The sequence below is a fragment of the Pan paniscus genome, chromosome 7, assembly GCF_029289425.2.
Source record: "Pan paniscus chromosome 7, NHGRI_mPanPan1-v2.0_pri, whole genome shotgun sequence".
Taxonomy (NCBI): domain Eukaryota; kingdom Metazoa; phylum Chordata; class Mammalia; order Primates; family Hominidae; genus Pan; species Pan paniscus.
In genome coordinates this window covers 86,124,610-86,144,269 of record NC_073256.2, presented here as the reverse complement: position 1 = coordinate 86,144,269, position 19,660 = coordinate 86,124,610, and the positions used below count along the sequence as shown (strand labels likewise).

General features: G+C 43.0%; 1 protein-coding gene across 16 annotated transcripts in view; it reads left to right on the top strand.

The window, feature by feature from the left end:
- Positions 1 to 3,131: 3,131 nt before the first annotated feature.
- NCOA2 (nuclear receptor coactivator 2) overlaps positions 3,132 to 19,660 on the top strand; it is a 301,642-nt gene continuing 285,113 nt past the window's right edge. For 4 of the 16 annotated variants that reach the window (XM_034966216.3, XM_034966209.3, XM_063606816.1 and 1 more), the window contains exon 1: positions 3,137 to 7,359. The gene's annotated coding sequence lies outside the window, so the exon portion shown is untranslated. Of the gene's footprint in view, positions 7,360 to 7,433; positions 7,727 to 8,412; positions 8,902 to 19,660 lie in introns of those variants that run through there. The other 12 variants (XM_055116652.2, XM_055116644.2, XM_055116648.2 and 9 more) reach the window with 8 other exon arrangements.

Genomic DNA, 19,660 nt, shown 5'->3' with positions numbered 1-19,660 from the left:
TTAGGTATAATTTGCATAAGTTAATAGCAAAATACACAAATCCTAAGGGTACAACTCAATACATTTTTGACAATGGTTTGTCAAAATGTAACTATCACCTAGATCAATATTAATCATCCCAGAATATTTCTTCATCCCTCCAAAATTCTGTCTTCCCTTTTTCCAGTCAATCTGCACCCCCCACAACCCTAGCATCAACTTTCATCATTATACATTCATTTTGCCTGCGCCTGTAGTATTCTAGCATAAATGGAATTGTACAGAATGCACCCATACGACTACTTTTGCTTAGCAAAATGCTTCTAAAATTCATTCATGTTATTGCATATTTCAGTAATTTGTTCCTTTTATTGTTGAGTAATATTCCATTGTACGAATATACCACACTTTGTTGCTCCACATAACTTGACGATGGAAATTAGTTTCCAGGTTTTCACTATCATGAATAAAACATCGGCCATGCTTGTATTCCAAGCACTTTGGGAGGCCAAGGAAGGAGAATGGCTTGAGCCCAGGAGTTCAAGACCAGCCTCGGCAACATGGTGAAACTCCATCTCTAAAATAAATAAATAAATAAAAAAGCCAGGTGTGGTGGCACACACCTGTAGTCCCAGCTGCTTGGGAGGCTGGGTTATTATTATATTCTATATTATTAATGTTCTATACAATCTTTTGGTGAACATCTGTTCTCATTTCTCTTAGGTAAATACCTAGGAGAACTGTAGGGTAGAATTGTGTATACTTAACTTCATGAGGAAGTTTCTGTTTTCCAAGGTGTTTGTACAATTCTGCCAGCAAAGAATAAGAGTTCCAATTGCCCAACATTCTCCCCAGTATTTGATATTGTCAGTTTTTTGTTTTTTTTTTTGGACAAGAATCTCACTGTCACTCAGGCTGTAGTGCACTGGCACAATCTCATCTCACTGCAACCTCTGCCTCCTGGGTTCAAGTGATTCTCCTGCCTCAGCCTCCCCAGTAGCTAGGAGTAGAGGTATGCTCCACCACGCCCAGCTAATTTTTGTATTTTTAGTAGAGATGGGATTTCATCATGTTGGCCAGGCTGGTCTCGAACTGCTGACCTCAGGTGATCCGGCTGTCTTGGTCTCCCAAAGTGCTAAGATTACAGGCATGAGCCACTGCACCCGGCTGCTGTCTCTTTCTTTCTTCTCTCTCTCTCTCTCTTTCATTCTTTCTTTCACACAGGGTCTTGCTCTCTTGCTCAGGCTGGAGTGCAGTGGCATGATCATGGCTCACTGCAGCCTCGACCTTGCAGGTTTAAGTGATCCTTCTGCCTCAGCCTCCCAAGCAGCTGGGACTACAGGTGTGTGCCACCACACCTGGCTTTTTTATTTACTTATTTTAGAGATGGAGTTTCACCATGTTGCCCAGGCTAGTCTTGAACTCCTGGGCTCAAGCCATTCTCCTGCCTTGGCCTCCCAAAGTGCTTGGAATACAAGGATGGCTGATGTTTTCTTCTAGGAGCTTTATAGTTTGGTTTTTATCATTTAAGTCTATGATCCATCTTGAATTCATTCTTGTGTATGGTAAGAAGTCACTATTTTCTCCAAACTGATACCTAGTTGTAGCACTACTTATTGACAAGACTTTCCTTTTTCCATTGAATTTATTTGACAACTTTGTACAAAATTCATTGACTATAAGTTTGGGGGCCTATTTCTGAATTCTCTATTCTGTTCCATTGATCTGTTTGTCTATTCTTACACCAATATCACACTGTCTTAATTAGTGTAGCTTTATAGTAAATATTGAAGCTGGCAGTGTAAGTCATTCAACTCATGCTTCCTCAAGTTTGTCTTGGCTATTCTAGGTAATATGTATTTGCATATAATTTTTAGAATTAGACCTCAATTTTTACTTAAAAAGCTTGCTGGGATTTTGATTGGGATTGCATTGAATCTATAGATCCATTTGCTAAGTGTTGACCTGTTAATACTGATGACATCTTAATACTGTTTTTTAAAACAGAAATGGAGTCCTTTTGCCCATTTCTGTTGCCCAGGATGGTCTCAAACTCTTTGCCTCAAGTGATCCTCCCACCTCAGCCTCCCAAAGTGCAGCGATTACAGGCATGAGCCACTATACCTGGTCCCATCTCTTGTTTTAAAAATTTAATGTTTTGGTCTGGTATGATGGCTTATGCCGTAATCCTAACACTCTGGAAGGCTTAGGTGGGCAGATCACTTCAGCCCCAGCAGTTCAAGACCAGCCTGGGTAAGACGGTGAAACCCCATCTCTACAAAAAAAAAAAAAAAAATCCAAAAAAAAAAAAAAAAAAGCTGGGTGTGGTGGCACACACCTGTATTCCTGACTATTAGGGAGGTCAGGGCTGCAGTGAGCTGTAATTGTGCCACTGCACTCTCCAGCCTGACTGACAGAGTAAGGTCATGTCACACACACACACAAAAATTAACTTTTTAAGAGACACAGTATTGCTATGTTGCCCACGCTGGTCTGCAACTCCTAGGCTCAAGTGATCTTCCTGCCTCAGCTTCCCAAGTAGCTGGAACTACAAGCATGTGCCACTGTGCCCAGTCTATTTCTGTTTTTAGGCCATTGTGAATTTCTATTAGCAATATTTTTTTCTCAATGTAGAGATCATGCAACATCTTTCATTAAATTTATTCCTAAATTTTGATTTTTAAAATGCTTTTGTAAATGGCATTTTAAAATTTTCATTTTCCAGTTGTTTCATGCTGACATACAGAAGAAATACAATTGACCTTGTATCTTGTGATCCTACATTCATTTTAGTAGTTCATGGATTCTTTTGAATTTTGTACGTACACTATATCATCATTAGTGAGTAAGTTTGGTTTCACCTCCTTCCAATTCATTTTCTTGTCTTATTGCACTGATAAAATTTGCAGAGATGCCAAATAACTTGCCCAAGTTCACCCAGTTAGTAAGAGCCAAGATTGAAACTCATGTCAATCTCATTCAGAATACCCTGGAATGAGTGTGGGTGTATTAATATTTGTTTTTGCTTGAGAAATAAGGGAGGTATGAATAGAGGGGGTATATCAAAGAGGTTCTTAATATAAGGTGAAGGATTTGAATTGTATTCCATAGTTAATGAAGGATCATTAAGTGTTTTCAAGTGGGAAAGTAACAAAATAAGACTGAGGGGATCAATCTTGTGACAGTGTACAGTATGACTTGAAGGGAGCCCATTCATTCATTTATTCATTCTTTTCATGATCATTTATTGAGTATGCATTATGTTCTAGGAGACAGAGTCTTGCTCTGTCACCAGGCTGTAGTGCAGTGGTGCGATCTTGGCTCACTGCAACCTCCGCCTCCCGGTTCAAACAATTCTGCTGCCTCAGCCTCCCAAGTAGCTGGGACTACAGGAGCGCGTCACCACACCCAGCTAATTTTTTTTTTTTTTTTGTATTTTTAGTACAGACGGGGTTTCACCATGTTGGCCAGGATGGTCTCAATCTCTTAACCTCGTGATCTGCCTGCCTCGGCCTCCCAAAGTGCTGGGATTACAGGCGTGAGCCACTGCGCCCAGCCAATGTGTTTCTCAGAGTAGTAGAAATACAAGTGATGAAGAGTAGAATCCTAATACAATCTTAGATATGCAGCGAAGGCAGTTCTATGACTTTGCATTAATTTACTTGACGTCTCTGAAGCTCAGCTTTATTGTACATAAAATGAGAATAATATACATACAATGACTACTTCAGTAAGGAAAAAATTTATGTAATATGCTTGACTTATATTAGACATTTGTTTATTGTAGTTATACTATTTAAGGGATTTAGAAGAGAGCAAACAATAAGAATGAAACATTTCATCACAGTTGTTCAATAATCAAATTGACAAACAAATGTTTTAACTGACGCCCCCACCCTATGATTACATTTTAATAGAATGAACTATAGATTTTTGCTTTGGCAATTTAGGAATGCACCAAAATAGAGATAACTGTGCAACATATTAGCTGACATAATAATATTCCCTTACATCTGTATAAAGAGCTTGATAGTTAACAAAGTACATTTATTTACACCATTTTGAGTCTTGCAACAATTACACAGATGAGGAAATTGCGATATTTAGTGACTTGTTTGAGGTTACACAGTAACTTAGAGACCACTTCACATCATATTTATTTGCTTATATTCTATAGCTCTTTTTTACCATACTGTTACCTCTAATCTCATGATGTATGCTAGTAGTATTAACTCAAAAATAGTATAGAATCTCCCACTTTTATGCAGTTTACTTATGAAAAAAGTGAGTACTTTGAAAACTGTGGAAGAAAAGGCAGACAAAAATAGAAATTCTTGTCTTGTAGCAGTCATATTGTTCTGATTATTCCTAGGTTATATTGTTAAATATATAATTTGTCATTTTCTTTACTTTTCCATGCTGCATTTATGATTCTGCTGACATTTTTGGTGTTTCCTTGCCTCATCCATTCACGGTATGTTATTTCTACTTCCACTAAATTTCAATAATTTCCTTCCCCTTTATGATCTGCACCCACATATTTTTTCCTTGTTGTTCTCTCTTGGTAATATACCTAGTTCCTATATCTTTGCCTTCTTTTTTCTTTCCTTCTTCTTCCTTTCTTAATTTGTGTCATTGAGCCAACTTATTTACCGCCTCCTCTACCTTTTCATTTTACATTATCGTAGTGATGATTCACTAAAAATTATGGCTAGTTTTAATAAACAATTGTTCTGAGGTCTCATGGGAATCAAAGTTCTTTCTAAGTATGGAAGATGTTTTTTATAAACATGTTTTATGAGCAAGGGATTGGAAGATGAGGTGGGGAAGAGGACATGAGGATTGGAATAGATACTATTATTTATATTTCACAAATTCAATGAAACAACAAACATCATACATTCCTTGTTAGGTGCTATAGCATGTACAAACAAGAACAAGACTAGGTCTTGGGCTCTGTTGCACTTACAATCTAGTGAAAGAGAAAGACAAATATATAAACAACTCTAGTGCAAGACAGACTACTGTTACAGCAAGAGCCTGAAGTTCAGAGGGCGCCCAGAGATTGTACCAGAGCGCGTTTAAGTCACACAATTCAATTCAAGCTCAGGCAATTGAGTAGCACTTGGGTATGGAACTCATCTACTATGCTGTCAGACGTTTTTGTTTATTTCTTGTAAGAAAAAGTCTTCAGCCGTCGTAAGACGTTTTATTGGGTAATACGGGAATGCAATGGGGGGAGTCATTTGTTTGCAGAGGTATCATGGGTAGTTTTAAAAAGTGTGAAATCTACGATTGCAGAGGACTGATAGACTCTGGACTTCTGCCAAAATGGGAGGGATAGCAAGCAAGAAGGAGAATCTTTTTTTAAAATTTTTATTTATTTATTTATTTATTATCACAACTCCTGATAGCTCACAGTTGGGGGTGAGGACAGGAAAGCAAATCGGGAGTTCAGAATTGTGACAAACCTCAGGTGACTACTACCCCATTGTAGACAAGCTACAGACTGGTATTAGCAGAAGATAGGCCATAAACAAACTCTCCATTTCCTCTCAACGCTTTGGGAACATAATTCTATTATTCCAGCTAGCTAAAAAAAACCAAACAAACAAACAAAAAAAAACTTTAAAAATATACATTAATACATAGTCAATGCAAACATTTCAAACATTAGATAGGTGTGCAAAATAAAAACTGGAAGTGCCTCATCACCCACTTCTTACACTCCCCAGCGCTAACATTTGTTGTTATAGGCTTCCAAGCATTTTCTATCCACAAACACACACAGACACACACACCCCACACATTTTTTTTTATTCTTTTCCCAAATAAAATTGGCGGTACACCCACAAATTTTAGGATGAAGACATGTTTAAAAGCATGGGCTTTGGAGCTCACCAGAACTGGGCTCACATCCTCTCCAACTACTGGCTGTGACCCTGGGCAAATTACTTTAAGCTTCAATTTTTTGTGTGAAGTGAAAAGCGGCAATGACTTCGGAAGGTTTGAGGATTAAGGCCTATAGCATATATACATCACCTAGCACAGTCAGATTCACAGTAAGTGTTCAATAAACACTCTTATTGTCTACCGCAAGTGACCTTTCTCATTATAAGATTAAAATCAGGGAATATGTTCCTCTCATAGTTTGATAACTGCCATTAAACAAAAGTTTTTTTTTTCAACTAATTACCGTATAAGTTGGAAAAAAAAACTTGCTTTTCCAAAGCGTAAAACAGATTGGTCTAAGTAACACTTAAATGGGGGTTCTCGCATTTTCAGTGCCAATCTCCTACGTCCCCTCAGTACTTTGTTCACGGATGTCTAGAGAATGGACTTTCCAATATAAACTTATGATTTCATGATGTGCCGAAAATTCTCAACCAGGTTAAGTTTCACACTCTGTGTGCAGCATTTGCTTTATCCCGCAATTGCCGGGTGGTGCCCCTTCCAGCTCCCACAGTCGCGCCTCTCCATATCCCCTCTGGAGCTAGGACTGCAATGGGAGAAGCCTCTCCCTGTTGGAGCCGTAGGGGACTTGACGGATGCGGGGCGCCTCCGGGGAGCAGCGGCAGGACCGGGAGTTGGGTAGGGTGAGGTGCGCCCGAGGGGGTGCAGGGTGCTGGCCGAAGGGTCCGGCCGGACGGGCGCGAGGGTCCTCTGCTGGCGACCCTGGAACTCGGCTCTCCCCGATCTTCGTCTTGGGGCACCGTCCCTGCCGTCTGCAGCCCCCAGGCCCCACTGCCTCTAACTCAGCGGCCCAGGCCCGTCCCAGTCGCTAGTTTTCTTTTTGGCATTGCCCTTTGCCCTCCCATGCAGTCCTCTGTTGACTCTCTCTTCAGTTCCAGTCACCTCTAGGTCACCCTCCCTCTACCACAGTCACCCATTTTGTCCCCTGTCCCCTTACTCTTCTTCACCTCTCCCCTTACTCTTCTTCACCTCTCCCCGGGCCGCCTTCTCAGAGGACTCTGCCGACGGAGATGCTGCGGACCCCGCGGCCAGGGGCTGCTCCCCGGACAACCCTGCGTCCACCTTTGCCCCTTCCTCGGGGGCGCGAGAGGCAAGTTTCCGCCCCGTCCTTTTCCCGGTGACAGGACTTGGCGGCGGCCACTGCCGGGGAGGCAGAGGGAGGGACGGCCTGGCTCCCGAGCCCCCTCCCCTGCTCGCGAGCTCGCGCGGTCTGTCTCTCCGCAAGTGCGGAGACGCGGAGGAGGAGGAGGAGGAGGAGGGAGTTGGGGGAGGATCTCCATTGAAATAAACAACCAGGCAGCAGTTATTAACACGGGAACATGGCGGCCGCAGCCTCGGCTACAGCTTCGGCGGCGAAGGTCAGCGCCGACGGCAGCCGGCACCTGACGGCGTGACCGACCCGAGCCGGTAACCGTGCCTTCCCCCGGGGCCGCGAGGGCGGGCGGGGGGCGGGCGGCAGGCGGGGGGCGCCGCGTCCCCACCCCCCGGCCGCGACTGCCCTTCCTGCGCCGAGCTCCGACAGAGCCGTGCGCCTCCGAGAGGCTGTTTTTGTGTGCGGGGACCGCCGCCGGAGTGCGCGGAAAACGGGAGTTGCATCCCGGAGGCGCAGCGACGCTGGGGAGTTGGGGCTTGGGGGTGGGGAGGGCGGGAAGCGACGGGGAGACGCGGAGTCCCCGGGAGAGAAAGGAGGCGCTCCAGCGCCTTGCGAGAGCTCAGGAGACGAGTCCCGGAGCGCGAGGCGGGCGGAGGCTGCAGCCCGCGGCGCGGGCGAGAGGTGAGCGCCGAGGCGCGGCGGGGAGGCCGGGGGGTGCGGGCGCGGCCCCCGCCCCGAGGAGCGAGTGCCCCTTGCCCAGCCTGGTGCGGGGTCGGCGGAGACCGAGGCTCTAACCCCTCGGGGGCAGCGCGGCAGAGCGGGTGAATCCCGGGAAGGTGCATTCTTTAATGGAAGCGCGGAGCGGCTGCAGCGGAGAGTGGGAGCCGGGCGAGGGGAGGCAGGACTCGGGAAGTGCTGGGGGTGTGTGAAGGTGAAGCGGGGTGTCGGGGCGGCCGGCGAGCTGCAGCGCGGGGCGGGGAAGGGGAGCCGCGGCCCGGCGGGTGGCCCGGGCCCGTGTCAGCCCCGGGGGTGGGGGGCGAGGGGCGCCGAGCACGGCGGGCGGACGGGAAGGAGCTGCGGCGGGCGGGGCGGGCGGCGCGCTGGGGCCGAGCAGGCCGGGCCGTGGTGGGGGCGGGGAGCCGGGGGCCGGGCCCCGGCGGCGCCGAGCCGGGCTCGCCCCTGACTGAACTTTCTGGGTGCGGGCGTGTATGCAGGAGGCGCGCTGGGGCCGGGGCCGGGGGCGGGAGGCGGACCGGGAGGTTCCGGGTTGGCTCGCCAGCGCCCCCTTTTCTCGCCCCCTTCTCCCCGCCCCTGAAGGGACAGGCCCTCGGGGCCCCAGGCGGGAAGCGGGAGGGGCCCTGTGGCCGCCTCGCGACGGTCACGCCCCGGGCACGGGGACCCGGCCCTCTCGGGCCCCTGGGGGGTGCTGGGGGAGGGGGCCGGGGTCGTCGCTGCCGGCTGCGCTCCCCGCCTCCTCCCCTCGGGGGAGTCCCAGAGGCGCCTCTTCCGAGACCGGGGGTGGGTCGGTCCCTGGTTAGATGGCCCCTCCCTCTCCCCTTCCCTCTAGTGGTTTCCGGGGCCTGCGGGACCGAGGGGCGGGAATCGGGGACCGGAGCCCCCTTCCGCTGGCCCGGAGCTGGACTGGGCCTCCCGCGTTCTGGGTCCGTCACTGGTAGGGGAAACTTTCCCAAACCAGAGACCGAGCCTGAACACCTTCCTCCGCCACCTCGTCCTCTAATCCCACTCCCTCTCCACCTCCTCCGACGCCTTCCCCTCCCACCGACCCGAATCTCGGTGCGTCTGACTGATGGGGCAGTGAGCCAATGGAAGGCAGGGAACTGACCTGCCGGGTGTCGGTGAGCCAATCGTGCGGACCGGAGGAAGGAAGGGGGCGGGGTTTCTCCTGACCAGTTAGAGCAGAGTTGCATGCGGGGCGGGGGAGTCATGGAGACGCTGAGAGCCAGCTACTCTTGTCCATCCCCGAGTCACCCGCTCCTTGATTTCTGGGGTTGTGTCACTTATAGGGGCTCCGACCCGCAGAGGCTGCCGAGGCAGTCGAGGTCCTGTATGTCTTTCGTACCGAAATAGACGTTGTCTTAGACACGACGAAGTCTAAAGCCACTTTAGGATGTGGCAGTAACTCACCGAGGCCGGTTTCTAAAATGGCATATGCTGTAGTGATCATGTCCTGGACCTCAGCGTCCGGTTTACATGCTAAGGGTCACAGAAGACAGAAGTTACCCATTTACCTCTTATCTCGGTTTCACTCAGCTATGCCAGAATGGGGACAATGAAATTTGAAAAGGAACCCTGAGAATGAAGGCATGGGAGCAGTATCACGTCAACTGATTATTGGTAGTAGAAAGCATCATTGTTCGTAATGGCTTCACTGGTTCCTTGTTTAATTAGAGCGCCAGTTCCCAAAGTGTACTTGAAACTTCGGCATTGGGGATGTCATTAAAAAAAAAAAGTTGTGGTTTATGGTATGCATTTTTTTTTTCTTTTTGCTCTTTCTTGGGTAAACAAAATGAAATTGGGAACTAAAGCATCACTGATTGAAACATTAAGTGTGGGTATTTAAGGAGCAAAGCTAATCAAAGAATATTTGTCTACAGGAAAAAGTCTGAGTAAAATGTAGTTTGCCAGATTACTCCCACACAAAAGATTCTTAAAAATAATTTTAATTTTCTTAAACACTGCTGAATTGTACAGTGTGTGGGTACTTTTCTGGTTTATACAAGGTTTGGAGACATCTTTGGTTTTAACTGTTTATTGCGCGTTCAGTCAAGTGACTTTCTCAACTCTTGACTTTTAGGAACAGAGGTCTTTGATTCTCTGTAAAGATCACAGGTTGCTCTGCAGGAATAGCAGTCTTTTAAAAAGAAAGCAGCTGCTACAAAGCATGTGTGTGTGCGCGTGTGTGTGTGTATGTGTGTGTGTGTTCCTGTTCTTTGTTGGTGAGGTTAGGCACACTGACAGAAGTAATGCTCCCTTTCTCACCTGGAATTTGTAGAATCTTTGGGAGCTCAAAGAATGAAAAGTGTTAGATTAAGAATGAATTCATTGATTTTTGTCATAAGTATCCCATGAATTTAATTTTGGGAGTGTTTTCTTTTAGGTATCTTATGTGGAAAATGTGTATCTTTTCTATAGGTCAAGCTTTTATTAATCTTGGGTTGCTAAGAAAGAATCGAAGGGGACTGCAGTCAGTATTTGCCAAATCTTACAAATGTGTTCTGTTGTAATATACTGTTTTCAAATTTACCATGAGAATTCCCAATTCAGGATCATTTTGGGTGCATGTAGACAAGAATTAATTGCATTTTGCTGTAGCTCTTGAGATGTTTTTTGTAATAAAATAGTAAAAACAGAGAAGGTAAACCAAACACTTACTTAGACTGACAGAGAGGTAAGGAGTATTAAAAACAACATTCAAAATTTGACAACATTCAAAACCCCTCACCATTTGTTAATTTAGTTACTTATGGGCACTCTGACATATGCCCTTCTCTCTTTTGTATGCTGAAGAGCAACACATTATTTTACTTAATTCTTTGCAACAATCCTTGAAAATGTGCTAAGATTCTTGGTAGCAGAGAGAACCAAGTCTCCTAATGGCTGGCTTGGGGGGAAAAAAACCTCTCAAGCATATGGAGACATCTAGAAAAAGATGTGCATCGTCAGCTGTGATTCCATTGTGTGCTCTCAGACTGGATCTGAGCTTCCTTCCTCCTGGGAATTTCAGTCTTAAACAGAGGAGTTCTTTGACTTTTAGATGTCAGTATACTGAAGCAGGAGGGTAGAAAAGGAGCTCACCAATTACGGATTTATTATGTTTTGAGTAGTTAATATGTTTTGGATTTTAACCCTTCATTGGTTAAATATAATTTAGATGAGTGGCTTAGTGTTAGAAGAGCATTTTATTGGAAATATAAAATGTAAGGCTTGGAGGGGGATTTGGGCTGTGGATAAAGGGGTAATGCTCCTTAGTTGTCTTTATTTATAGTTGTATCTTATTAAAGCTTTCCAAGCTTCAGTAACATCAAGGATCTGTGAGCAGTCCTTCCATTATATGCCCTGTATTTAAGGATTCAGTACCGTAGCTGTTTCAAATTACATAAGGTTGAAATGTGACCCATAAGTTGACAGCTTGGATTTCTTAGGAAAAATTGTTTGTGTTGTATTGAGTTGAAAAGCAATTCTTTAAGCACTCTTTAGGATATTGGATAGTAAAGGAAAATACAAAAGGGGATGGTCTCTTTAAACAATTTTTCTGAAATGCACAGCATGCCCTCATTTGATATTTTGGCCATTATTGTGTCATGATCGAAGTTATATTTAAAAGCCAAGTTAATGCTTATTTATTGTTATGAAAAAACTGCTATATAAGAAATTACTAACTTTAGTATTTTGTGTATGTAGTTTTGTTTAGTAATGTATGTTATTACATGCTTTATTGATTTTAGATTAAGAGAATAGGAGGGAGAAAATAAGTCACTGCTTTAAGGTATTGGTCTTTTATTGCAGCAAATCATAAAATCAGCAACAAATCAGGATCTTTTTCCGTAGTAAAAGAATAAGACTATAGTTCATACCAAAAATGAAAGCCATTTAAGGGAAAATGGAACAAAACCTTCAGTTTTTTTGTACCCTTTCATATTTAAGGCTAATTTTACCTCTCTATGCCTTACTTTTCTTAACAAACAAAAAAGGTTCTAAGTGTTTGTGTTCTAGGTGTTTGTGTTTTTCCTTTTTTGTTTTTAAAGGCTTCTAGTAGGGTTTTATGAATTGCAAGCTGTAAAAAGAATATGTCATATTACTCTCTAAAGTCTATTACAAGTAATGGCTGGAAAAGCTATGAAATACAATTTTAATGTTGCAGACCTTCAAGTCAGACATCATAAAGAAAACACATCTTTATGGATTCTAGATGCTAATTTCTAGATAGAGGTGATCACAAATGTGACTTTTGTGGGTATTTTAGAAGCTGGTGTAGTTCTCTTAGCTGTGGTAAAACTGATTATGAAAAGGAGTGGAAATCTTAAAGGTAAACTATGAAGGCAACTGAAATTAAAAGACTAGGTGGTCTGCAGGTAGATCCTAATACTGTTAGCTTTTAGGGCAAAGATTTTATGTGTTTACTCTATGAAATGTTGATCAATGACCACATTTCTGGGTCCCCATGGCTGTGATGACATAATGCAATTGTGGATATGTTGATTCCGGGATAATTTTCAGTTGGTTCTCTGGTTGGAAATTTCTAGAGAAGAATTAAATGACAAGGGAACCTATGGTGGTGTTTTACATAGCTGTTTTTGAGGCTTTGGACACAGAATCATATAGGTAGAAGTTACTTGCAACTGGTTAAATGTTCTAAAGGAAAAAGAAAACATCTTTACTTTGACTAGGCATCAGCTGACAGATACGTGGAGAATTGAAATTAGCCTGTTAATTCTGGCAGAATTTATGCTTTGTAGGCAGCCAGTTCCGAATTGTTTGAGTTCCCCTGGCCAACTTAAATCTTACTTTGGTCTTGCTGTTGTTGTTATTATTATATTATTATTTTGAGATATGGTCTCGCTCTGTCATCCAGGCTGGAGTGCAGTGACATGATCACAGCTCACTGTAGCCTTGACCTCCTAGGCTCAAGTGATCCTCCTGACCCAGCCTCCCAAGTAGTTGGGACTACAGGTGTGTGTCTCCACTCCTAGCTAATTTTTGATATTTTTTGTAGAGATGAGTCTTGCCATGTTGCCCCAGGCTGGTCTTAAACTCCTGGGCTCAGGCGATCCTCTCCCCTTGGCTTCCCAAAGTGCTGGGATTAAAAGCATTAGCCACCGTACCTGGCCATCATTTTGGGCTTTTTGGACCTTGTGTTTGCCTTCTTGTCTGACTTTACTATTGCCTCATTCATTTTATCATTTAGTCGTTTGATGAGTACTGTGTCCTGGCCTTTTCAGTGTGCTTTGATAGTATAAACCATCCATTACAGAGCCAGTGATTAAAGGGGGAACATAGAGTGGGTGATCACTTTTTTTGGTTGGGGAGGTGGGAGGGGACATATATGCCTTAATTTCAATTTGCTTTAGTACTAAAGATCTGTTCTTTTTGTGTGTATGTAATTTTAATTATATAATGTCAGCACATTGTGCTTTGATTTGGGTTTGGGTTGTCTTTTCCCTGAAAATGGGGTTGAAATGTTTATAATAAAAAATATTGTTAAATGTCCCCTTAACTGATTAGCTTGCAACCGAATAGATTTCATTTAATGAAGGTATGAATATTTATAATTCTTTTTGTTTTATTTCCTCTGGAATCATGTTTTGTGCTCTCTGTCCTTGAGTCCTGTGTGGTGTATGGTAAGGATGGCACTCTTTAGTTGGGCGAAGGTGATAGGCGTTGCCTGTGTATTGTTGCTGCTTTAGGACTACTCATTTTGGGCCTTAACTACCTAGGTTTCTAAAGGATAGAATGCTCCTGAGTGCAGCCTTGTGCAAGTATTCTGCTATGGTTGTCAGTTTTTCTAGATGTAGCTTGTTCTTGCTCTTTTTTTTTTTTTTTTCCTTTTTTTGAGACAGGGTCTCACTCTGTTACCCAGGTTGGAGTGCAGTGGCGTGATCTCAGCTCGCTGCAACCTCTGCCTCCCGGGTTCAAGCGATTCTCTCACCTAAGCCTCCTGAGTAGTTGGGACTGCCGTCACATGTCACCACTCCCAGATAATTTTTGTATTTTTTGGTAGAGATGAGGTTTCACCATGTTGGCCAGGCTGGTCCTGAACTCCTGACCTCAAGTGATCTGCCTGCCTCAGCCTCATAGAGTGCTAAGATTACAGGCATGAGCTATTGCACCTGGCCCATTCTTGCTCTTGACTAAAAGGTCTGTATTAGAAGAGTAACAATGATAACATAAATGATAATAGCAGCTATCATTGAGTGCCAGGAACCTGATACAGGCTTTTTTGATGTGTGCTTCATTCTTTAATTCTTGCCACAACCCTATAAAATAGAGGTTACCTCCATTTTCCAGAAGGAGGCTGAAGCTTAAAGTGAGTTTAAGTCCTGTGCCTGTGAGCAAAACTTCGGCGAGGAAAAATTAACTTTGCCACTAAGTGGGGGAAATAAATAATAAACATCAGAGGGAATGGTTGAATCTGAAAACGTCTTTCTTTTAGGAATCTGATAAAGCAAATGTTTGTGGGACATTATAAGGCTCAATCTACTTGTTAAGTCCGTAAGAAGGATGAATAGATTTGAATAGTTCCAGTCCTGCAAATTGTATCAGGAGGCATCTTCCAGACTGTTGCCTTAAGGAGGGCTTATACCTGCACAGAGGTTATTTATTTTAAGACCCATGAATAGTCTCTAGCTTTTTTAGTCATCAGCTCAGTTTTTAACAATTCTTGAAATTATAGATTTTTTCTTTTAATTTTCAGGAAATAAGAATTATATGGGTGAAGTAAAATAGTTAACATTTATTGAGTGCTTACTGAAAACCAAGTGCAGGGCAAAGATGACCCTACAGTACTCTTGTATGTTTTTTACTGTAGCATTGAGAGGTAGAACCCTGTTCTTGTTAGCTCTCTTACCCAGTGCTTTATTGAAGTAACATAGATCAGTAATTCTCTGCTAGTGAAAAGGAAAAGAGTAGGGAGTGTATTTTGCAAGAGCATATTCAGGTTGCCTGTTGTTCTCACAATAAAAAGCTCAGAAAATAAAGCTCAAGAAAACTTGATTGTGGGGGATAGGTAGAACATAGATTGACAGAGCACTATAGAGGATATAGGCTTAGAAAGGATAGAATGCTGATACAGGTATTTGGCTTCTTATGTCCTTAAAACATTTAATTCTAGTATTGTTTAACTGTTGTGCGCAGATTGTGTGATGCATGTTTTGCAGATGTTTTGTAATCATGTAGCATGGATGACTAGGTGTTGAGGTATTGTAGTCCCAAAAAGAAGGCTGATAATATATTCAGTCATCTGACTTCTGCTCTGCTATTTGTGGAATTCTTCTGTCTGCTCAATTGTTTGCACGGAGCGCGGAGAGCTTTCAGGGAACTCTTTCACCTGCACATATAGGATCAGCATGCATTGCTTACAGTGTTCCAGCTGCTGAGACTGAAGACCTGTTGTCATCGACGAGAATATAATGCACGGTATTTTCTATTATTCATTTAGTGTGTCCATATGAAATATGACCCAAAACCTTTCAAGGCTTAACTTGGAGAGTGTTAGTTCTGGTAGTTCCTGTTGGTGCTGACTGATCTCTGCCCATTGAAGTCCCCGTCTAAATGAGGATTGTCTTTACTAGCAGATCATTCCTGCTTATAAAATCAGTACATGATTTAAATATGAAACAATTTCCCTTGTCTTTGGTATTGTAGTAGCATTTGTCAGAATATTTAATATTAACTTATCTTAAAATTTCTAATTGTACTGTTAATATGCTTAAAAAGGAAAAGCTTTCAGTTATTGTCGAAATGTTTTTAGATTCCTAAATAAGGAATACGGAAATTCCGTAGTAGAATTGAATGTCGGGAGTATATGAATTTCTACAAATTTAACCTAATATTACAGCATTTCTGGAAATTACAGAAGCAGGTTGTAGTTATGGAGACAGGCATTGGGGGCTTGCCGGTGCTTGAGGCGGTTCTGCTGTCCTGCATCTGCCATCTTGTGCCAGCAGCCTGTTCTGGATGTAGCATAGGATGTGCCTGGCATTAAGACCAGACTCCAGTAGCTGACCACTTACTACGCAGTGCTTTGACATCAGGGTGGAATGATAAATAATGATTCAAACTTCTGACCACTTCACTTTGGGTATGAACCTTTGCACATCTTTCTCCTCTACCTCCTTTTATCTTTCTTCTTCCCTGACTTTAATTTTTTCTTCAAGTTGAAGATTAAATATAAGTGGTAGTGAAAAGAATACAATCAAGATTACGGGGGAAGTCTGTTACTATCATTAAGGATTTCATGTATGTAGATCATGTCTGATCATGATCTACAGTTTCCCCTTTACCAAACAGATTTACTCTGCCAAAAGCACTTAGTGAAGAAGTCAGCTGTTTGTTAAGAAAGCAGTTATGTTGTGCCTGTGTTAAGATCGCTTAACCCAAGAGTGGTGAGGTATTGGCTGATTTGTTGTTGGAGTTAGTTGCTGGACAACATTGTGGTTCAGAAGACTGGGGCTGAGCTTCTATTGTAGTAGGATCGAGTATTACATTCCTTAGCTTTTATATCTGTATTTTATTTTTTCCCTGTTTAAGGATATTGTTATAAACCCTACAGTGTTAGATGTCATGAAAATGGTGATTAAAGCCATCAAAATGGTGTTAGCTGAAAATATTAAGACAATTTAAGATTGGTGAAACTGTAGTCAAATTGCTAAAACTTGAAGAATGCCTGCCTCTTTGGAGTTTCTCAATATATTTTCAACTTCCGTAATTCTATTTTGAGATTTATTTTGTGTGGTGTTCTTGTTACTGTTTTAAGTAATATTAATGTTTTGATTCCTTAAAGCTTTTTCATACAAGTGTGATGTAAAAATATTTATTTCATTTCAACATGTTATTTTGGCCAGGTGCGGTGACTCACGCGTGTAATCCCAGCACTTTGGGAGGCCGAGGTGGGCGGATCACCTGAGGTCAGGAGTTGGAGACCAGCCTGACCAACATGGAGAAACCCCATCTCAGTTAAAAATACAAAATTAGCCGGGCATGGTGGCGGGCACCTGTAATCCCAGCTGCTTGGGAGGCTGAGGCAGGAGAATTGCTTGAACCCAGGAGGCGGAGGTTGTGGTGAGCCAAGATTGCGCCATCGCACTCCAGCCTGGGCAACAAGAGTGAAACTCCGTCTCAGAAACAAAAACATGTTATTTTATTATATTTGAGCACCACTGTACTCTTTTCTAAATAGGCAGTACGTCATGAAACCTAGTGAAGGAAATGGGAAACCACATGACTATCTTTTCCTTATACTGTGCTACTTTTTATTTTAAGCAAAGGGTTGTACAGTTAATTAACGATCCTAATAGAATGGAATATTCTAAGCTATTACATGTAATACCAAAAAATGACATATTCGCTGACTGAACTTATTGACAGTGAACAACAACAATAGAAGTCAACAAAATGCCTGGACGTTGAAGGGCATTGGAAAACAAAACTGGAGCATTATTTCCTGGTTAAAGGACACTCATGCAATCAGTAGCAGCATTCTCACGATCGTTTATTATCTCATTTCTAGTATTAAGTATTTTCACTTTAAGAAAACACATTTAGTGGAGAAGAGAACCAGGAGACAAGGGGAGCCCAGATTTTAGGCTCCAGGGAAGCAAAGGCTTGGGCAGGAAGGAACTGGGCCTGGGCACACCTGGCCTGGCCCTACATGTGGGTTTCAGGGTGATCTGAGACTCTTGCAGGCGTCATGAACTAGGAGTCACTAGGAGAGGCCTCAGCTGTTCCCTGCCTCCTCTCACTGTGTGTATGGGTGGGGGTGGAGGATGTTGGGGGCCAGCTGCTGACCTTTGGTGGGGATGGAAGAAGAGAGGAAAAGAGGGAGCCTTTGGTAGGTAGATAGAGGATGGGACAAGTCTCAGCAGGTGGAGGCCCTAGATGCTCACTTGCACTACAATTGTACAATTCAGGATATCCCACCAGGAGCTCATGTATAGAGAGAGCCGTTTAATCTGAATCCTTAATTGTGGAACAGAATGGCAATGCTGATGGCCTGTGCCCTTCAAGCACCACTAAGCCCCAAAGCTCTTCTGCCCTCATCCTCTGTGTTACCAGACTGAGCATTTGGGGCATTGTTTTCCCCTTCTTAGGACAGAAGTGATCTTGGATCTGCACCCAAGATCAGATAAAGAGTAGGTAGTCCTAAGGCAAGGGAAGGCTTTCTGGGGCTTGTGGTTTTCAGAGGCTGAGTTCCCTGTCTTCACTGGGCTTGTGTACCTCTAGGGCCCTTGGAAGGAGTGAGGGGAGGCAATGTCTTCCCACCGAGGGGTAAAGAGAGTTTTCCCTTTCCCATCTCCTTCCTGTTTCCTTTTGAGGTTCAGGTATCCCTGGGAGCTTAATCCCACATTTTCTGGGACTACCACAGGTTTTCATACATGTTTACTCCTTTAAGGCAGTCCTCTAACCTTCAAATCAGAAACAATAAAGAATTAAATTTTTGGCTTTGTCACTTCAGTAAAATTGGACATTTTTCACACCTGGACTTATTAAATTTTCCCCTGCAGAATATTTTGCCACTGGAGTGAGAAGAGGGATTAATAGTATCAGTTTTTAGTGGATAGAGGAGGAAAAGGTAAAGAAAACCTTGGGGAAATTCAGTAGTTCTGAAAAGGTAATAAAACAAAACCAAATACAAAGAAAGTATACCAGGGTTGACACTTAACTATTTCCATTGAAGAAGTGATAAAAAAAGAGAATGAAGGCATCACTTAAGGGCTGATGTCTTAATAGATAAATAATGAAATTCTACAACTATCCAAGGCGCAAAGACCTTCCAGTTCACACATTAATATATACTTGTGGCAACACTTGTAAAAATGTTCTCAACGTTCTCCCCAAATTTCTCCTTTTAATAATAATTTCTTATTTTGTGGGATGTTTTTATTTGCAGAATAAGTCAGAAGGCTATCCATCTGTCTGTCATCTATTCATTTTCTGCCACCAACCAATGAACGTTAAATCGTAGAAACACTGTGCGACTCAGATGGAAAAGCGGGCGGCGCTTTGTGCAGTGTCCTGTTCCCCTCCTAGCTCCCCTGATCCTTTAATAATGTGGTAGAATGAGAGGCTAAATACTGTTATTTCAGTGTGTTCTTGTTTTCAGTTCCTGACAGAAAACCTGCTAGAAAAGTATTGGGGTTTAGGGAGGACTAAGGATTTCTTTGGTCCCAACTTTCTTTATGAAAAATTTCCAACACACAGGTTGAAAAATAGTACAGTGAATCCCTGTATAAATTTTGCTATAAATGTTTTTTCTTTCTCCTCCTACCCTCTCCACGGTGTGGTTGTGAGTATGTATATTGGATAAACCATTTCAAAGTAAATTACAGATATGATTCTTCATCCATAAAGTGCATTGTCTTAAAATCAAGGCATTATCTTAGGTAACCACACACACAGTACCATTATTAAACCTAAGAGAACTAATATCATCTAATATCAGCTCTATTTCAGTTTTTCAAGCTGTCCCCAAAATGGCTGTTACAGCTTTGTTTTTCAAACGAGGATCTAATCAAGTTCACTCATTGCATTTTGTTCTCTCCCTTTCATCTCTTTTAAGGTGGACCAGTTCCCGTGGTTTGTTTTGTTTGTTTAGACTTTTTAGAGTCTAAGCCAGTTGTCCTGAAGAGGATGCAATTGTTCTATCAATTTTGGGGTGTCAGACTTCAGTTTCTCCAGAACTGTTAGGAAATTAAGTTGTTAATGTGTTACTGAGTTTGATCAGGGCTGAAGAAGCACAGCCAACCTTTGAGAGCTTATTGCTTGAAATGATGGCATCCTTGGACCTTTTCATGGCATGTTCCTTCTGAAGTCTCTAGGTCTGGGCCTAGACAAACTTTCTACTGGCAGATCATAAGGAGATGCAAATGAAGAGGTAGT